At 33.6% G+C, this 22700-nt stretch overlaps 1 protein-coding gene across 1 annotated transcript in view; it reads left to right on the top strand.

Moving 5' to 3' along the window:
• Positions 1-22700, top strand: part of GPC5 (glypican 5) — a 1202777-nt gene that overhangs the window by 711426 nt on the left and 468651 nt on the right. The gene's annotated exons all lie outside the window — the stretch shown is intronic.

Raw genomic sequence — 22700 nt, forward strand, 5'->3', positions numbered from 1 at the left:
GAGCTTGGAGCTGCTTTATAACATCTGATTTATATTTGGTTTCTAGTATTTCACAAGTACATTATAACTAGAACTGGAGCCAGAATCTTATTAGAGGAGATGCTATGCAGTGAAATGTCAACATGGGGCATTTGTGTATTACTCATATTGCTTTAATAGATAGTACATTTTGTGACAACATGGTCTATTTGAATAATGTGACATTTGGGAGAAGGTTTGCAATTGATTTTATTCAATTGATATTAATGTTGGGTTAAGACCTGGTATAATAAAGAAAATAGATGTGTCATTCTGTTTTTTCAGAGTGAAGGAGTTTGGGCAAGGAGGCCAACAAAGTTTGAAAGGAGCTTTTATTTAGCATTAATGTCATGTGTTTTAGAGACATTAAAAGGACGGCCATTTATTTAGGCCATCTATTTTCAGAGTATACCTAATATGTTCATTTGAACAGAATGATTGACAAATACCATCAAATACAGCTTAGGCAGTACCAAGTCATGAGTTTAGATAAAAAGCATCTTAATGCAGGGGAACTGGAACCCATCACCTTGCAAATGATCATAATGTATATTTTTTTATTCAAATACGTTTCACATAGTATATAATTTAACAGAATAATGTAAATATGCTTCCTGCAAAGAATTGAGGAACAAAAAAAGTTAAAAGATTAAGAATTAGCTGTTGTCATCACTTTCTCATCTGCCTCATTAGTATATCCTACTGAGTATACTAAAACCTGAATAAAGCTGTTGTCCTCTTCTTATCCCAGTGTTTCTCTGTCCTACTACTTCCATGTTCTTTAGCTAGCAGTGGGGAGCCAATATTTAATACTCTATCAAAGATGTAATAAGATGGTTTGAATTTTTATATCTGAATAGTGAATAGACATTTTAATTTATTATGAAAGAGTTCAAAGTCTTCCCCTATTGTACAGAAAAATGAAAGCCAGAGATAATGTAAGAGAAGTCAAACAGAATCAAAGGAAACAAACTTGCATTATAAGTCAGGTGAAATAAAAATTATTGTTTGGATATTTTAAAAATATTTACATACTAAAGTAGAAGTACTTACTCTCTGCAGCACAGAGGAAGTGTCCTCAAGTTGCACCAACACACCTCATATGCACAGGGCAGCCTTGCTTCTCATTCAGCTAAAAAGGACAACTCAACATCATAGGACATATGTGTTTTTTGTTTGTTTGTTTGTGTGTGTGTTTCCTTCCTCCTCTCCATCATAATATTTTTTTGTAACAGTTTTGCTCTCTTGTTTTCTACTTGAGAAAAAGATTTTGCTTTCCACAGTTATTCTTTTCTTAAATCACGTGTTTCTTGGGTTTCTGTCTTCAACAAAGTATAACATTTAGGGGATGGAGAGTGGGGAATTGATTGTTGGAGTCAGATAATACTTCAAATCCTAGCTGTGTTATATGGGGATGTTAAGGAATCTCATTTCTAAATGAGGACAAAGATCTTGCCACATAGTATTAAATCTTTACCTTGTATCTTACAGGATCCATTCTAGCTTAGGATCATCCAACCAGAAAATGTTTTCCATATATTTGCTACCAGATCACTTATAAAAATGTTAAAGGGGACAGGCCAGTCATTGAGTTAAATGACTAGCACCTGACTTTGTCTCTGAAAATTGAAAATAACCATTAATTCATGGGGACCAATTATACAACTTGTCAGGAAAATATTCAAATGCACTATCAACATACACATAATTTTCTATCATTTAGTAATTAATGTAATATAAATAATTAATGTAAGTCTTCTAAATTTCTTACAGAAATATGTATTATTTCTAGTGTATTCTTTTGTACAATACTATGACCTTTAAATAATCAGCTCAGTAGAGAATAAATATACTAATAAGAAAAGGAATAAAATAAATGAAGTAAGATGTTGGATATAGAAAAATGGCTACAGAATCAATTTTTAAAAATTACTAAGGACTGTTATGAACTATCATGTAAAAGATAAACCTGAGGCAACAAAATAGACCCCTGAATTAGGCAAATTATAGAAATTAGCTCAGCATTTCATATAATATTTTACCTCCAGGTCTTTGCCAATGACTGAACTGCTGTCTATCAGAACCGAAGCCGAGCAGAATAGAATAAAAATAATAACTGGGAGCCAAAACACTAAGAACCTAAGCAGAGCTTAAATTTTAATGAGTGTGAAGGATAAAAATTAGACAGTAATTTTGAGATCTGTAACGTGTTATACCCTGGATGTAACTATCGGGATTATCCAGAAAGAACTGCTTTTATAAACTAAAGGCCCATATTACTTCACCATAATGACAGATTGGAGTACAACTTGCCCAAAACTGTCTGTGGCAGACACTCTGAGCTCTCTCCCTGGTGTTCATGTGTCTGTGTAAACCTCTTTGTTTGAGGGCATACAGGACCTGTGATTTGCTTCTTAGTAATAGAAAATGGCAAAGATGATGGGATGGCACACCTATGATTGTGTTGTTGTGCAAGAATCCATCTTGACAGCAGACCTACTCCAAGTGTCTCCTTGTTCCCTTCAGGACGAAAGTGACCATGTGGGCTAGAAATTGCAGGTGGCCTTTAAGCATTAAGTGCAGCCTCTTGGTTTGCCAGTGCTCAAGTCCTTCAGGTGCCCTGTTGCTCTCTTCTGTTTTCTCCCATACAGGTGAAGATAGCTCATAGTTATGTGATTGCCCTTGTTTTGCCCTATCCCCCTTCTTGTTTGTTTTGTGGAGTAGAATGTCTTCATACCTAATTTTAATGTAAACGTTCATAGTTCTTTGGGTTTGTTATTGAGTTGCTATGCAGACACACACACACACACACACACACACACACAGAGAGAGAGAGAGCGAGAGAGGAGAGAGAGAGAAGATGAGAGAGAGAGAGAGAGAGAGAATGAGAGAGGAGAGAGAGCAGAGAGACAGAGAGAGACAGCAGAGAGAGAGGAGAGAGAGAGGAGAGAGAGAGAGCTAGGGAGAGAGAACCCAAGCATACAAGACCATGACATCATTTCAATACATTCTAAAGGATAGAATGTTGTATGAACATGGTGTTTTGTAATGATATGAACATGGTATAATTGAAGCTACAAATTAGTTACAAAAAACTGTAGGAAAAAATCAATGTTTTTGGAATATTATACCATATTATATGTACTTCTAAATATCCTGTAGGCCAAGGAGAAATCAGAGAAAGTTAGACAATATTTGGAATTAAAGACAATGGAAACATGGTTGTAAAAAATATGAGCTTGCAGCTATAGCTGTGTTCAGGAGAAAAGTGTACCTTTAAATGCAAATATAAAAAAGAAGAGAGGCTAAGAATCTGTATCTAGAGAAAAATTTAAAATAGCTGCAAATTAACACTGAGAGAAAACAATAAAACATTGACAAAATCAGCAATTTATAAATAGAAACATGTTCAATTGAAAGAAAAATGTTTCTTTGAGGAAAGGTTTAAATAACCTGATAAGCCCTGACAAAAATTAAAGAGAGACAGAAAAGGTAACAAGTCGTACCATGAACAAAGGTGGGAACATTATTGTATATTTTATACTATTTAATTGCTCATAAGAATAACATAACCACAGTTTTTGTCAATGATGACATGACTACATTCCTAGAAAAATTTAACATAGAGAACTTGAAATGGTACATTTGAATAATTTATACTCTGTTTCTGAAACTGAATCTTTAGTTAAAAAAGAAATCTTCCCACAGAGAAGACTCCAGGCTTAGTGGTTTTAATATGAATTCTTCCAAATAGGGAAAAAATAACAACAACCGAAGACAGATTCTTCAGGAGATAGAACAAAAGAGGGAAATTTCCAACTTTAAAAAAAAATAAAGACAACATAAACTTGACACCAGAAGTTAACATCTTACATAATAGTTAAAATTATAAAGTTTTCTAATGAAATTGGGAACAAACCAAGGCAGCTTACCATGTCATCTTTGATTTCCAATGCTGGCTACATAGTTACGTACAAAATTCAACATTCATACACATTCCTGTATGTATATTGTACTTTGATTTAAAGTTAAAAATATGGTCCACGTCACTTTTATCTTTGCAGTCCCTGTGTCTACCAAAATTCCTTCCTAAGACTGAATTAGTAGACATTATGTGGGGGAGAAGAAAAATAAAGTCCAACGCTTTAGTTCTTCTCACATTTTATTTTGGGCACAACATTTAAATCACTTTAAACTCTTACAAGTAACTGATGTTATATAGTCTAATGAGGGATAACTTCCCCCGAGGAGTTGGGGGCTACCATGCACTTATTTGCAGATGTGCTTTTTCCATTCTTGCTGGCAGAAAGCATGTATACTTTGAACATCATTGTATGAATATTTGAAACATATGAAAATATATATATTTTTTCTAAAAGATAAATATATTTTCTCTGTAAATAGATACATGATAAACAACATACTCTGCTGTTTATCGTAATGGTCCAGACATACTTACTTTGTTATTCATTTCATCTAAGAGTCTTAGATTGCCAAGCCACTGCAATTTGTCATGAATTCTATTTCTATCCTAACTCTTCTCAAAGTAAATATAAAGACTGTGATAAGGGTGGAGTAGAAAAACAAAGGGTAGTTTTTGAGTGAATTCATGTTGCCTTAGTTTACCTCACAGGGCCATTCTTATCACCCGATAATCTATGGAGAAAAGTTTTTCAGTTTATTCTATCTGATGGATGTTTTAATGCATTGAACTTCTATTTCTAGAAATGATTTTTCTTTCTTTTTGGCAGTGAACCGATTTGTTATCTATATTTCTTACTTGTAATTCTTTAAAAGCATTATAAAGTAAAATGCCTTTTATCCTTTATATAACTCTTCTACTAGAGAGGCCAAGATCTTCACATAACCCAGATTTATTTGTTCTTCAGTGGTTACTGAATATTTATCTATTCCTATTCACTTCTTCATTTTATTTCTAGTTTCAAAACATTTCTATATGTTCTGATAACACAAGGATACAACACATACACACACACGCACACACACACCGCACACCTGGGTCAGAAAGATGCCCAATTCTGAAGAAATGATTGGATGATTATTTTGAAACAATTGTGCCTTGACAGAGGATCTGACCACTTTAGGATTATTTAGTTGGTTGATCAATATTTTGCTAGTAGTATTTTGTTAACATGACATTGGTCCTCACCTATGCACCTAGGAATCTGCCATTCCATGTGCACTGCTTTTAGATAAATAGCAAAAATTAGAAGTTGAGACTAAGGACTGTTTTTAAGTCTTCATTGTGGTTAGGGAAATGTGTGTTTAACAATAAAAACAAGAATACTAGGAAATTTTCTTCAAGATACATGTTTATTAAATCATTTTTTTTGTCATCATCCAATGCGTCAGTAGTAGATATGGTAATGAGTAGTCATATAAACAGACTGAACTCTTGTTTTTTCATATCTCACCATTTTCAATCTAGATATTAGTACTATTAATAGAGTTAATATTAAAGTCACATTGTATCAAAAGGTAGAACTAAATAAAATAATGTAGGAAAAGTCTTTTTTAAAACTGTAGATTTTTATATTGTTGTAAAGATGATAAATTAGACTAGAATTAAGTAACTTGTACCTCACTGCATTTGAAAATCATGATTATAACTCTGAGAACCTATAAATTGGACACAAATTATAGCTATCAAGAGTAACCATTTTAAGCTTACAAGTGACTTGGAAAGAGTTTTACAAAAATACCCAATATCAACAAACATAAAGAAGAGATAATCCTATATGTGTACCAGCTATCAAGATCTATACTTAACCTATATCTGTCACAGCACAAAATTTCAAATGTCTCCCAATGTGTATTTTCAACCCACAGAAAGTTTTACTTCAAGACTAGTAGATCTCTGACTCTTGTGTTCATTCAAATTATCGCTGGGTTTGATAAATATACAAGCTGTGGTCTAATGTGAAGTAATCTAGCTCTGATGCAAGACTCGCAGAAATAAACTAGGAGATTCTATGTGCTACATTAGGAGAAACAATGCACTTGTCCAGTTATCATTTTGCTACATATAACTGGAAATTATCTTATCACTACCTATTTGAAAATTACATTTAATGTTCCTTTTTCAATATCTTATATGTTACAGAATCATCCTTTTTCCTATTACTAATCATACATAAAATAATAACATTCCTTTCCTCATTGACTGATCTAGGTTCCTCTGCCAAGTAACATTTGGTCATACATGTGTGAGTCTATTTCATTGATTTATATAAACTTTCATGAGTAGCACTCTCTCTTTATTACTGTAGTTTTCTTGAAAGTCTGAAATCAGAAAACGGATTCCACCAACTTTGGAATTTGAGTTTTATTCCCCCAAGACTTTGAGTGTGCACCACCATGTAAATCTTAGAATCATCTAAATTTCTACAAAAGAAAGCTTACTAAGATGCATTGACTCTATAGACTAATTCTGGGAGAACTGACAACAACATTGAATCATATATTCCATGAAAATGGTATATCTTCTTTTTGTTTCAAACCTAAAAAGAATTTCAGCAATATTTTTATAGCTTTCAGTTTAAAATTTTTTATGCCTTTTGTTGGCAATTTTGTGGTTTAAAATTGTCCCCAAGTTTAATGCTGAAGTACTGCCTAGTGTTGCAAAGTGCAAGAAGGCTTTGGTATACCTAATGGAGAAAAATGAATATATTAAATAAGCTTCATCCATGCTTGAGTTATGGTGCAGTTGGCCGTGAATTCAATGTTAATGAATTAACGATACATATTTAATACAATGTTTATAAGCAACCACATATAAAACAAGTTCTATGTTGATTATTTGATGAAAATGTTGTGATCAGAGAGGCTTACCGAAAACTTATTCTGTATTCCCCCTAGGAGCAGTGGCCCAGTGTCTGCTAATTCAGTGTTTTCTGTGACTTAATAGAGCATAACTGTTGTAAATAACAAGAATTAACTGTAGACTAATACAGAGGAAGGCATTTTTTTGCATTCATTCTAATGCTCAACAAATATTTATGAAGAACTTACCAAGTACTTCCAATTATTTTGACCACCAAGGACCCAGCAGAAAGAGAAGGACTCCATTAGGCATATTCTCTTAATTCTTTTAGATATAGTCAAGCAAAGGTTACTCTAAAAAGGCCTTAATTTCATAACATAATGATAATACTCTCATGATCTCACTTAACAACATGAAAAAAAACAATTTAACTAAAAATTAGGATTATTTTCAGATAAGCTAATAAAACCACTTATTCCTTAGAATTTATGTATGAAGATCAAGGCAATGGCACTGCAGAGTCCAAGGTAGTCATTCTAGAATTGGGGTGCTAATATTTATTACAACAGAAAGTGTTTTCCATACACTGATTACCTCTATTTTAAGAATATATGCATAGTGGAAGTAATAAAAACTTACTACAATTCTGTAAACTATTTTTTATGGTTGAGATAAAATATTTTTTTTGTCAAAATAGCTTCATGGGAACAGTGCCCTGTGTTTAAAAACAAACTCATACATTCTGTATTCAGCCATAATTTATTCTGAATATGTTCATAGCCATTAAATATTTACTAAATTTGAGTTCCATTTCAAAATTAAATATGTGATATTGTGTTGTTCACTAAAAAAGATCTAAATAATAGCTGTATTTTCTTTGGCTCAGCTGGAACTATATACTTAAGAATCTTTGTCAACTTTAAGAAATGGCTAAGAAAACAACACTCTTGTGAAACAAATTTATTATTTTAGAAACAAGTCAATAAATTTTTTTATATGTTTTGTTATGTTTGTATAATAAATTATTTTCCTCATTATGAAGTATAGTTACAGTAAATTGTCATCTATTCTAAGCACACCATTGAAAATAAAACCATAAACTGTCCTCCTGCTTTCAAATGACCTGGGGTACTTTCTCTTTTGAAAGCTAGGCTGTATTTCTGTTTCATTGAGTTACCTACTAGCTTTCACTAAGATCACTAACATGTGACTTGAACCTGTCCTTTTTTGTCAATATGTATATAAACTTTGCATGCTTTTTAAAAATCGGGAAGTTTTGCCTGCAATTTAAAATAATATGTTAAAGCTCTGATTTACATCAGATTTAGAATGAATACCATTTCCCTTAGAATAAAGTCCAAAATTTTAACAAGACTTGTAAGGTTTTTATACCTGAAATTCTTAATATTCTGGCTTCTCATGTATAGCTTCCCATTTTCTATGATAATCACCCTGCCAAACTGAATATTGTTGCTACTCTATTTCACAACTATGTTATCTTTATCTTCACAGAATTTTTCTTCTCTTGTTATATCCATGTCTAATATACCCTAATGGGCAACATAATACTCTTTGACATCTTTTTCTTCAAGAGGTACAATATGTTTCCTTTTCTTTGTGCTCTTGTAGCACTCAGTATTTTAACCATCAGCGCACTTATTTCATTCTATGACATTTCACAACCCATTTATTTTTCTGCCCCATTAAACTGGTAGTTTTGTGAGGTCAAACACTATTTTTAGTTGTGTGGGTTTTTATTTTCCTAACTTGGCACAGTACCTGATATATAATATATATCAAATATATGTATTTATTGTTTATTTGTTAAACAAAACAGTGAGAAACACTCTAAAATACGAATATTGGGTGTCATGTTGCATAATTAAAAATTGAGAAGTCAGTGAATAAAGAAGTGGAAGTATGCTTGATGAAAGTTTTACTCAGTTTACTTACGTGAGGTCTAGTACCAACCAGTTCACCTTTTTCTTTTAACATATATAATAGTCTTGTGATTTCTTTTGAAGATAATGCAGTAAAATATTAGATTCTCTCACCCTGTATATTCATAATAGAATAAAATTGTGTGTGTGTGTTATCATTCCATGCTATTGAAAATCCTTTAGAGATCCTTAGAGTGGTAATCCCTAGAGATTACCCCTGCTATTAGTTTCTCTTTTTTTTTTTTTCCTTTAAACTTGTATTTATTTTAACTGTGTTTTTCAGGACCCATCAGCTCCAAGTCAAGTAATTGTTTCAATCTAGTTCTGGAGGGTGCAGTTTACAGTGGCCCATGTAGGGATTGAACCAGCAACCTTGTTGTTAAGAGCACCCGCTCTAACCAACTGAGCTAACGGTCTGCCCTTCACTGCTATTAGTTTCATGTGTATCTCTTTCTATAATTTATGTTCATGGAAAAAATAAATAATAAAAAGGAACAGATACTTAGGAAAAAAGAATGATATCATAGAGAAGATTCTTTCCCCTCAGATTAAAAAAGATCTGCTTCTCACTCATATATAGAACCTAACAACAACACTAATAACAACAACAACAATAACAACAACAGCAAAAAACTCATGGATACAGAGAATAGATTGGTGGTTGCTAGAAGCAGGGGATAAGAGGGGGCAAAATGGGTGAACGGAGTCAAAAGGTACAGACCTCAAGTCGAAAATAAGTAAGTTACAAGGATGTAAGGTACTATCTGGACACTATACTTAATAATACTGTAGGGCATATTTGAAAGTTGCTAAGAGAGTAAATTTTGAAAGCTCTCATCATAAGAAAAACTGTTCTGTAAGTATGATAGTGACAAATATTAACTCATTGTGGTAATAATTTCACAATATATACAAATATCGAATCATGTTATATACCAAAAGTTAATAATGTGTGTCAGTTATACCTCAATTTAAGAAAAAGACCTACTGTTTGGTAACTGCTCTCAATGTCAGTAAATATACAGATCAACTTCATTTTGAAAATAGCTACATTGTATTTCCTGGTATGGACATACACTATAAATTATTTGACCCATTCCATATGATGGACATATAGATAGTATCCTTTATTTTTTTTTTTTTTCCCTTTTTTTTTTGTTACTGCACATAAACAGCCTTGTTTATTTATCTCTATCCATTTCTGCTAGTATTTCTTTTGCTGCATTTCTTGAAATGGAATTCCAAAATGATTCTATAAGATTTATTCTCTGATACTTGTCTCACAGCTTCCGCACAGTGAGAAAAATATGTGACCCCTCTGCTTTGTTTCTGAACAGCATCAGAGTAACTTTCAGTCCAGAGTAAAATGTATATTTGTGAGTACCTATTTCTTATATCATTGTCGACAGTACATACAACTAACTTTTCAAAATTGTAATTTTATTATTTATTTTATCAAACCTTTTTAATATTTTTAAGAGGTTTGTATAGATAGTTCCATTAATTGCAAGTTTCTCTTAACTATCCATGTTTCTGTTTGGTAGTATGTCCTATTCAAATTTATGTGCGAGAATTCTTGATTTAGTAGAGAAATTACCATGTGATCTTTTACAGTCTTCAACTATTTTCCCACTCCATATTTTATCATTAAATATTATTTTTGGTTCTACTCAGCTTCTTTTTTTTTTTTTTTTTTTAAATAAAGTCTACCAATAATTCTCTTTGGGTATGCTATGTTTCTTGGTTGGTTTTTCAAGATCTCTACTCAAAGAATGTAAAAATTGTTTTAATTTATAAGTATTAATATCAAATCTCTTAGCCATTTGATTTTTTAAAATGTAAAAAGTAGTTTGTAGGAACATTTTATTTATTCAAATCACATAGTAAATTGCTAACCCCCATTCATTATTTTTCTCTCTGAATTAAAATACTTCTTATGCTACATATCTGACTTTATTTCTGTATTCTGTTGCAATTTTCTATTTGTCAACCATGTTCCCATATTAAACTGTTTTAATTACATTATCTACTTGTTTTTACATCTGTATTTAGATGCAATTCTTATTAGATATAGATTTAAATTCTTACAAGAAAGCACTCACTTTCTCATCTCTTTGGTCCTAGCTTATCATAGTGCTGACACATAGATATTATATTTATATCTAAATTATTGTCTAATTTTATACATGTGAACTCTGTTGTTCTATGAGTCCTGTGCTGTTTCATATTGGCTAATACTTCAAAAGTGCGTTCAATACCATAACGATTGAATGTATGATATACAAGAGTCTGTATTAAGAACTGTAGAGAATATAGAAAAGAATCTGTCCTTAAAGAACTTGCATGCCAGCATGGTAAGCGTAAGTTCATGTAAATAAAAAAATAAGTGTGATATATGACAATATGAATAGTGATTTGAAAGAAGCTTAACATGTATGAAAGGAAGAAACTGTAGTGAAATTTTTCCTCTTGATCACTGAAAGAAGGTGTTTTAATAAGGTATAAATAGTTTTATTGTCACTTTGTCTGACGATCTACATAAATGAATACAAAATGAAGAAATGTAGATAAATCCTCTGAAGAATCCCCTTGACTGAAATCCTAATCTCTACAGAGATCCTGAATCTTTGTGTCTTCTGGGACACAGAGTCCATGTTAGGGTATGCTGTTGGGTTTTTGTTTTTTTTCCTGCCTTTTCTTTGCAATAGAGCTCATGGTTTGGACAGGTGATTTTAATACTGTCCGGTTCTCTGCATTTCTCGTTTCTCTTTCTAATTAGTAAGTGTTCCTACCAAAACCTAGTTTAACACAAGTACCTGTAGTTACATCCTTGGGATGATTCTGTTGCCACTTGGGGACACTTCTACTCCTCTGACCCCATGGCAAAATCACATGGGTAACAGTGGCTCAGACAAGGGTGAGGGGGGGGTGAGGTGGGGAAGGAGGCAGCTCTTCCATGTCCTCCCCGCAGACACAGTAGGAAAAACATAGGGACCGTGATGGAAAAGTGTTGAAACCTGCTGATTACAGTGACAGAAGTATGTTGTGCATATCATAAGAGATGCTATTGTAATACTTGTTACGTTGTAATGGATCTTTTCATTATGTATTTAGGAAATGTGGACATTTGTCAACTATTCCTCATTAGGTGGTAACATAATGTAAATTGTACGTAATAGGAAGAGGATGTGAAAATATCTTTGGTGTTATAGTTGATTTTTCCTAACAGAAAAATCCTCACATGAAAATTCTGAACTAAGTTCTTTCATCTAAATCCTGTTTTGAGCAGATTATAAAACTGAAGTCTTTTTTTAAAAGTACAGAATATATATATTTTTTTGAAATGTAACATTTTCATAACTAACTTAGTCCTGGATCTATACTTGCTTGCATATAATTCATAATCTTGTTCCCTATTTGATTATGAAAGAGCTGTTTTACCTCCACTGGCTTATGTATGGTTTGTATGTATTACTGCTGTGTGCCCAAGCACAATGCCTTTTAAAAATATTTATTTTTGCCTTCAAAAAGCAAACACACTGCCTGAGATCTACCCTGGCAACTTGGAAGCGGACCTATTATTTGATGTACACTGTAGTTTCCAGTACACGCACAGAAACAATTTAGACCCATTCTCTGGAGCCCCAGTGATGAGACAAATGTGTGACCTTTGCTTTGTCCCTGAACAATGTCAAACTATTGTTCCATACAGAGTGAGGTCAGGGGGAGCGCCTCTACTATGCTTTGCCAAAGGTGATATTTTGGGGGAAAATACAACCTGTCGTATGGGCATGTTGGACTTCATATTTAAACTAAGCTTAGAATGAGAGCAACCTGTCACTTCCAGCAAAAATAATTTTCCTAAAGATCATGATAGATGGGCAATCTGTTTCTAACACTACTCTTTTATGACTTGTACCTTACTTGTTAACTCCCTAGGACATATGTTTTCCATGAATCAAAGAGAGCAATCTTGAATAATATACAGCTTGGTAATATACATTCTTGTCTATAAAGTTAGCTGCTAAAATCATACTTTTGAGAAAGAGAAAGATACTGTCAGGCAAAGATGGAATGCTTTAGGAATATCAGGCAACAAGTCATAAGTGACATAAAGAGAACATCATAAGTTGTCATCCTCTAAAAGCATTTAGTAAAAATGTAAGGCATAGTAATATTCCCGAGGTAAGGAAATCCAGGGTGTGTTTGTGAAGGAGCAATGCAGGAGAGCACAGAAAGGCAGAAGGCAGATATCTAGAGATAAATGAAAATAATAACCAGCAGTTCAGCAAGTGTTACTATATAAGGTTATGTAATAGTTAAAGAAGTAATGAAACCGAAGACACGGTCTATTCTTCAGTATAGACACATATGCTCTGGGTAATTTTCCTCTGGTAGTAATATAATGACTGTAAATATACTAAGAATAAACATTGTTGACAAGATTATGCATAAATAAAGTCTAGAATTAGCAACACTACACAGAATTACATGGCAGGAGACAATCATCTGATTAGGATTTCCAGTTGGGAATTCCCACCCTTTCTCAGGAATTTTTTTCGCTTTCTGTTCCCGAATCCCAAGAAAAGTTGGTCAGGAAATCGGGAAAATCCGCTCCTTGAACCCAGGTGGTTGGTATTATCGGCCGTCACTTTGTGGAAAGGATTCATCTTGGAGAACAGAAAACAATTTGTATCTCAGGATTTGGGAACGGGAAAGTGAAAAAAATTCCTGAGAACGGGTAGGAATTTCCACCTGGAAACCCTACATCTGGTTGTGTAGTGGCTCCCTACATCCTCTCTGTTCTGGTTGCACCTTTGTTCACTGATTGATCAGTGAAGACAGGAGTGGGGTACTTGAATCTTACATCCCTAAATGCATCCGAGTCACTCTACTAATTAGTAAGCTGGAAACTGGTTAATAAAATATTAAAATTATTAACATTTTAATAAAGGACTTACTATGTAAAATGCAGTTTGACTGGTTGAGCCTAACATACCCTTCCCACATACTTTACCAAAATATTTATGAGAATCCAAAGAAAGAAAGAAGGGAAGAAGGAAGATAGGAACACAGGTAGAAAAGGGAACTGACATCACCATAAAGCACAAAGGCTGAAAACCCCAGCGCACTGTCCATTTCTGAGAGGAATATCTACCAGCCATGAGGCACCTGGGGATACATTGTGAACATTGTGAACCATCTAACAATGGTTTCATTTCATTTATGAAATAGAGCTGGTCTGCCTGTTTGAAATACAATAGATTGTGACATCTATTCTCCTCCCAGCCACTGAGTGTCCTACTAACTTGTCAGAGGACCAAACTGGGACAGAAATTGCGATCCCTGCACAACCGAGGCTCACTGGAGAAATGTCCATGGGAAGTGTGCACATCTATTGCTCCACCATTCTACAAGGAGGGCATTCGCCTGGGTCTGGGATACATGTAGCCACTGATCCAAGTGAAGGGCAAATACCAATGTTGCATAGTCCCCTCCTTGTTGAGGATGAGAAACATAATGATACCCAATACTGTGGGGCTCAAAGAATATATTGCCAAGGAAATTGGAGGGAGTCAAATCTGTGAGCCTCAAAAGGATACACTTCTATACATGATTTCCTACAGAGCCCAGAGAACATTTTAGAAAGCAATTTGATATTCTTGATAGTATGTTGCAGACAGCATGGCCTCAAATGGAGAACAGAAAGCCAGACTGTGGCAAAAATATAGATATAAAACAAAAGGTGCTCGACTAAAGCAAAGTTAACATTGTGATAGCAGAATTAAAGGGCTTAACTACCGTGTTTCCCCGAAAATAAGACCAAGCCTTATATTAATTTTTGCTCGAAAAGACACATTAGGGCTTATGTTCAGGGGATGTCATCCTGAAAAATCATACTAGGGCTTCTTTTCCAGTTAGGTCTTATTTTCGGGGAAATGCGGTAGTGGGGATCCTGGAGAAAGTGGTAGTATTCCCTGGGAATTCTGTGGGAATTGGATGGTGGTAGTTCAATTGAAAACAATCAGGACTTTGTTTTACTGCTTAGATTTCTTTTTAGTCACAATATTTGCTTTCAATTCAACATAACATTAAAAAGTCTCCTAGGCTATAGGATTTATCTTGCTTAACACAGCATTCCCAGTGTCCACGACCATGCCTGGATATTGTAGGTGTCCTGTAACTATCTGTTGAATTAATGAGTGGATGATGATTTTACACTAAATGAAGTGGGATTGGTCAGCCCGAGTTCACCTCTAACTCCAGTGCTTATTAACTATGTGGCCTTCACCACATGACCTCTTGTGCATCAGATTTCTTGATAGAAAATAGTGTTATAATCCCTGCTTTACAAAGTACATTACAAGGTTTTTACAGGGAGAAGACATATAAGGTGTTTATTCCAATGCCTAGTATAGATACATGCAGAATAAGTGTTAGCAAATGGCATTATATTAAAACAACCATAAAAGAAAACCAGGTGTAAAAATAACTATGATTTGATGTTCCAATAAAAATAATAAAAGGTGTTTCACCTTCCTAGACAGGTTCTGGTAAGATGTTTAATTACGTGGATTTAGAAAAACAAAATAATAATAGAAGGTAGAAAAAAAAAAAACCACAGTAAAAAAAGTTTTCAGGAAAGATGCAATGATTTGGGAAAGAAGTACAACTTCTCCTCTGTGAATTTAAATGCCAGGAGAAAAAGGGTCAATAAATCCAAGGTTCTGGGGAAATGGTTGTGAGCCAGTATTTAGTCTCTAGGAAGACAGGCAGTCATAGGTGAAAGTAAGAGGAAGGTGTTCTGTGATATGTAATACAATGAGACAAATGATCCCCTACTGGCAAATAGGCCTAGTGATCACTGTGACTGTTCAGTAGATTGGTGAACGTAGTCTAGTGGGCACTCCTGGAATTACCTGATTAAGGAATTACACAGGAGTGCTCATTTAACTGACTTGGTTCTTTTACGACTCTGTAGGAATATGGATCACCCTGTAGAAAATGGATAGCAAAGCAAATGATTCTTGTCCACACCAATGCACTTTTTCCCCCCCAGTCATGGATATAAATCTCTAACTCGAATTCTCATTTGAACCAACTTTAATATCTTACTAGTTCTTTTATTAGATAAGCTTTGGCATATTTCCCTTATCAATTAATCTTTGACCGCATATTTACTTTATATTTGTGCTAAAGTCAAATTTTTAACTTTTTGAAACTTCTACTTTATCAAAGCAATTTGAAATATTTTGAAGCATATGATTCTTGCATATAGCAATCCTACAAAATCTTATGATTTCTTATTGCCCTTAGACTTTTATTGTTATCATGACTTTTATCATAAACATAAGTCACATGGCTTTTCATGGTCTAGTCTTGGCTTAATTCTTTATCTTCATCTGTTACCATTCCTTGCCTTGCTTCCAACATCCCAGACTTGTTGAACAGAAAATACTCTTAATTTCTTACCTCACTTTTCATATGCCAACGTTGTCCACTCAGCCAAACCAACACCATCCACCCATCATACAAACATACCTCTCTTCTCCTGTGTAACTTATATTCATCCCTCAGGTCTCAGCTCCTACTTCTCTGGGAGCCTTTCCTCATTCCTCAGGCCTTGGTTTTGTTCTCTGAGTTTGCATCCCTATAGGTTAGCCATAGTCACCTTCTCTTCATAGCATTCAACATGCTGTATTATAATATATAATGGACTATATACACTCCCTGAAAATTAGCAAATATTGTTTTTATTCATTATGTCATCCCTAGGTTTATTAGTTACCTATTGTTGCATAACAAATTGCCATAAATTTAGCAGCTTAAAAAAAACACAGTTATTACCTCACAGTTTCTGTGGGGCGAGTCTGGGCACAGGTTATATGAGTCCTCTATTCAGTCTCTCACGAGTTTGCAAGTAAGGTGTCAGTCAGGGTTGGAGTCTCATTATAGGTTAAAGTAGGGAAGGGTCAGTGTCCAAGCTCACATAGTTGTTGGCAAAATTCAGTTATTGACTTTCTATTGCCTAGAGGCCACTCTCAGATTCTTGCCATGTGAGTTTGTCCAAGATGCTTTGTCAAGCATGCTTCATCAGCGTGCTCAAACTGAGAAGACAATAGTTTGTTAACAAGATGGAAGTTACAATCTTATATAACATAATCATGATAGTGACATCTCATCACCTTTGTCATTTTCTCTTGATTAGAAGCAAGTAACAGGTCCATCTACACTCAAGGGGAGAAATCATACACAATGTGTGAATCATTGCGGTCATCTTAGAGTCTGCCCACCACAGTTGGGCCTGGCACTGTGCCATTGCATAGTATGCACTGAAATAATAGCTGTCAAATGAATGATTCATTTAATAAATGGAATACACACACACACACACACACACACACACGCACATCTCAGTATTAAAATATATAATTCAATAAAACAAAAAATTTTACGTAAAATACACATGCAGTCTATGTTTTTTCTAATATTTTGAATCCACATTGCAAATAGAACATGTATCCAGAACAATGTATGCATTGCTATAGCTGTGTACAGAATTTCCTATTTAAATCATTTCATCATAGATTTTCTTCAGCCTACTGAATTATGCCTTTAATGGTTCACAATAAAACTATTTCATGTACTGAAATTGACTGCACTGAATTATTTTATAACAGAAACAATTTTGATTTCCAATGAAAAAATAAATGAAATAAGATAATACCATCCTTGCAAATTTTGTCTAAACAGAAAGACAGAATTGGGGAGTAATTCGATACTAAAGGAGAACACTATTAAATTGTTTCCCTCCTTCCCTAATTCTCCTATCAGACATCTGAACATTTCTTTCATCCATGAGTTTGGATTCTTCTAAAATAATAGATGAAGGACCAAACGAAGCTGAAGATCATAAATATATTTAATGATCCTTGCTATATATACAGTACTTAATAATACAGGACAACATTCTTGGAGCATGAATTCAGTGTTTTCAAGGATAAATAAACTCTTTTAAACGTGTGTTGTAACTGGGTTAGTGTCTGCAAAGGTTAAAAACATCAAATTCTGAAATACCATGACCTGACTTTAATGACCCAATAATAGGTTGACATTTGCAATTCTTTTTGGGGGCTAATAGCCCACCATATGCAAAGATCAGCTTCTGCATTTAGCTGCTTATCTCAACGGAGGAAAAAAAAAACCACAACTGAGTAATAATACTACAGGGGAGGTTAATAATAGGTACAAACCTAGCATAGCCTGTATCAGTCCTTTAGAAAATGAACTGAGAATTGCTGTCAACTTGACTGGGAAGGGGAAAGGAAGAATGGATCCATATGGGAGGCATCACTCAGCTTCCAGTGTGTGTGTGAAGGTTGTTTGCAAGGTTACCTGGGCTGATGCAACATAAAGCTGAAATTTGCATGTCAAAACTTTGTTCCTTTTGTAACAACGGCCACACAAATCATTGGCCCTGGGTTTAAATTTCACAGATGTGTAAGATCATTTGAAAACTGAAATGCAGTAATATATGATCCACAGTACACCTAATCATTCTGAATTTTCAGACTGTTTTTTTTTGCCATTATGCTTTGGTCTTACCATCTAAATTTCTAATTTTTCATATACTTTCTCAGTTTTTCCTTTGAAAACTAATGTATTCTTTGACAAGAAAAGTCTTCCTTCGGGGTCATTATATTATTATTATTAAACTTAAGAGATTTAAAAATATATTCATATTTAAAATCACAGCTAAAAATAACTCAGCAGTAAGCTGAACATTACATTTTCCTGAGCTCCTGAAAAAACAACAACAAAAAAACATAACTCATGGGTGCCAGTTCTCTGTCCTTGTTATTGATTATTTCAACTACCTTCCAGTTTTCAAAACACGTTACAAAGAATATTTACACTGTATTTTGCTCTATGAGTTATTTCATCAGAATTAATGGCTTTACATTACTTTAAAAATATCCTTAGATGCAATGTTACAATACACTTATAATGACTCACTATACGTTATAGTTATTAACATTGCCGTAAATTAACATCTTTTCTCAGTAGAATTGAAAGCATTACGTGTTAAAATTTTAGAATAAAGTTCACAGAAAATAATTATAAATTAAAAGCAAGTAGAAGTTTACTCATCCAGACTAGGTATAGTATATTTATATGATACTTTAGTGCAAAATATGAATGAAAATATGAAGTGTAAACATTACTTTTTTCACTTAACACTAAGTCTACAAGACAATCTAAAGTGAAACTTTTTTTTTCACTTTACACTAAATCTACTAGAAATGCTAAAGCAACATTTTGGTGCTTACAACCTTGGGATTAGTCCCAATTATGCCTGGTTGGTTCAATGTTTCAATTTTCCCATTTTCCTTATTGTTATTGTGTAAGATAGAAACAGTCTCTGTTTCATATTTTTCACAGCTCTATAAAGTTTTTGTCATGAATGTAGAGAACGGACATGCACCATGGTTCTGGAAACACTTAACAGCTTGAGTGTCCTTGGGCATTGAGAAAGAAGGCAAAGTCAATGACTGCCCTGAGATTTCACTGGGGGAAATACAGAACTTAATTTTAAAATGCCACAATCCAAATCAATCATTTCATATATATTTTAAAGTAATAATAAATTACTTAGAATTATTTTTTGAATATAATTGTATTTCTGTTTATTGCATAATTACAGCTATGGGTTATTTTCAAGGTTGGTCAAAGATTAGAGTGACATATGGTCACTTAAAGGGCAAAATTATACATCATGTATTATTTTCCCTAAATGTTGAAAACACCTCCCCAAGTTCCAGAACACATATAAATTCATGATTTGACTCTCTCCTGTTGCTAATGAGATGCCCAATAGAACACTTTGAGAATACATTAAATTTCAGTCTCAGACTTTTTTTTTTTTAATTTTTGTAGTTTATGGTGGCTATGGTAAAATTAAAATGGTCAAGGATTTTTATGTTTGAAAGGAGGTTGTTCAAATTTTGTTGCAAAAAATGGCATTGCAGACACCCTGTTGCTATTTTTATAATATGTAAAGAAATAATCAATAGGTAGTCCATGAATATCTGTTAAATCAAGTATAGGGATATGTGGAGAATAAGATCTGACCCTTGGTTTTGATGGAATTTAAACACTAGATAAAAGTCATATCTTTGTTTTCAGTATGGTGTCTAAATACTATTTGATTAAAACTAAGAACATGTAAACAAATGGATGCCAAATAAAATTTATGAAAATGCTCTCAAAAACATTGACAAATGCAAAATTACACTCTGGATTTTTAAAACATAAATTTTTTTAGTAGATTGAGATTTTCTATATAAGGAATCATGCCATCTGCAAACAGAAATAGTTTTACTACTCTTCCAATTTGGACGTGATTTCTTTTTTTCTTGTCTAATTACTCTACATAGGACGTTTAGTACAATATTAAATACCTGTGATGAAAGGGTCATCTTCATCTTGTCTGATCTTAGAAGGAAAGCTTTTAGTCCTTATATAAAGTGTGTTTTTATCATGAAATACTGAATTTTCAGTTGTCCTTTCTGTATTAAGATGATCTTTTTTTTAACTTCTGTAAGTATAGTATGTTACTGTTTTGTACTGGTCTCAGCTTATTAGTAACCAATGTTGTGGCTAGACCAGGCCTTGTGGATTTTATTATGATAGCAAGACACCCTCAGCGATAACCATCAGTAAATTTTGAGAAGCTACAGGTTTATTACTTAGGAAATCTGGAAACTACGCAGAACACCTGGCAACACATAGCAAGGTCATGGGTAAAAGGAGAAACTTCACTTGATCCTTGGATTCTGTTTTTATCGGGTTGAGGGCGGAGACCTAAGCTTTCAAGGGCTCACTCTTTATTGGTGAATTTAAAATATAAGAATATCACTTTAAACCATGGGAAGAGAAAACAAACTAGTCCAAATGGTCAGTTATTGAAATCAACCAAGATCTAAAACAAAGGAGCATCAGTGGGGGAGGCAGCTTGGTTCTATATCTAGTCATGTGTCTGACAATTTGAGTTAGCCATCTTTGAAATGGATGTTTCAGCATTCAAAGCTTAAGTTAGACACTTGCATAATTAAAAACAAACAAAAAGTGCTTACACTATAATTGCATTCATTATTTTTCCTACATTGAAATATCCTTGCATTCCTAGGATAAAGTCTGCTTGGTCATAGTGTAATCCATTAATGTGCTTTTGAATTTGGTTTAGTATATTGTTGAGATTTTTTGTGTCTGTATTCATAAAACATATTGGGCTGTAGTTTTCTTGTACTATCTTTGTCTGACTTTGGTATAAGTGTAATTCTGACCTTATAGAATATCTTAGGAGGTATTTCCTCTCTCCTTTGTTTTTGGAAGAGTTTGAATAGAATTGGTTTAATTTAAAAATTCGGTGGTTTCACTAGTAAAGCCATCTTGTTCTGGACTTCTCTTGTTCATAGTCTTTGAATTATTGATTCAGTTTTTTTTTTTTCTTTTTTACTGGTCTACTAATATTATCTATTTTTGTTCTGGATGGACTGTTGGTGATTTGTGTGTTTCTAATTCATCCATTTTTGTCTGGATTATCTAATTTGTTGTAATACAATTGTTCATAGTATTCCTTTATAATTCTTACAATTTCTGTAAGTTTGATAGCATCTAATTTGTTGTCAGTATAACTGTTCATACTATTCTCTTATAATCTTTATAATTTCTCTGAGTTTTTAGTAATGTCCCCACTTTCGTTTCTGATTTTAGTAGTCTTCACTTCTTTTTCTTTGTCTAAAAGTTTGTAAATATTTTTTTTTATCTTTTCAAAGGACCGTTATTGGTTTTTTATATATTCTCTATTTTTCTATCTTTCATTTATCTCTTTTAAAAGTTTTATTTGCTTCTTTCTGTTCAATTTGGGGTTTAGTTTGCTGTTCTTTTTCTATTTCTTTAAGGTGTAAAGTTAGGTTGTTGATTTCAAGCCTTCTTTTTAAATTGTTTTTTTTTATTATTATTAGTTTTTATTTTTATTTTAAGTAGAATGCAGCTCACAGTGGCTCAGGCGGGGATCAACCGGCAATCTTGGTGTTATCAGCACCACACTCTAACCAACTGAACTAACCAGCTACCCATGAAGCCTTCTTTTTTAACATAGGAATTTACAGACGTGTATTTCCCTTGAGCACTGCTTTCGCTACATCCATAAGTTTTGGTTTATTGTGTTTGATTCAATGTATTTTCTAGGTTACCTAGTGTCTTCTTCTTTGATCTTCTTATGGGCTGAGATGTGCTCCCCTCCATATTCATATGTTGAACTCCTAAATTCCAGTACCTTAGAATGTTACTGTGTTTGGAGATAGGGGCCTTTAAGGTAATTAAGGTAAAATGAGGTCATTTGTATAGTTCTATTCTTATATGACGGCTGTCCTTATAAGAAGAAGAGATTAGAAACACTGACAAACACAGGAAAGGACATATGAAAACAAAAGATGGCCATCACATGGCAAAGAGAGAGTCCCCCTGAAGATACCAATCTGTTGTCATCTAGAGCTTGGATTTCTAGCCTCCAGAAATGTAAAAAAATAAATTTATTGTTTAAGTCACCCAGTCTTAGATACTTTGTTATGGTAGCCCTCATAATACAGACCTATTATATGTTTAATTTCCACATATATGTGACTCGTCCAGTTTCTTTCAGTTATTGCTTTAGTTCATTGTGATCAGAGAGGATACTTGGTATAATTTCAATCCTTTTGAAATTTATGGAGAGTTGTTGTAGGGTCTAAGATATGGTCTATCTAGAGAACGTTCCATGTACTTTTCCATACACTTGAGAAGAACGTGTATTCTGTTATGACTGTATAGACATGCTGTATGTGGCAGTTAAGTTTAGCTTGTTTACAGTGCTTTTCAAGTCCTTTATTTCTTTATTGCTCTTCTGTCTAGTA

The sequence above is a fragment of the Rhinolophus ferrumequinum genome, chromosome 4 (assembly GCF_004115265.2).
Source record: "Rhinolophus ferrumequinum isolate MPI-CBG mRhiFer1 chromosome 4, mRhiFer1_v1.p, whole genome shotgun sequence".
In the NCBI taxonomy this organism is placed as follows: Eukaryota; Metazoa; Chordata; class Mammalia; order Chiroptera; family Rhinolophidae; genus Rhinolophus; species Rhinolophus ferrumequinum.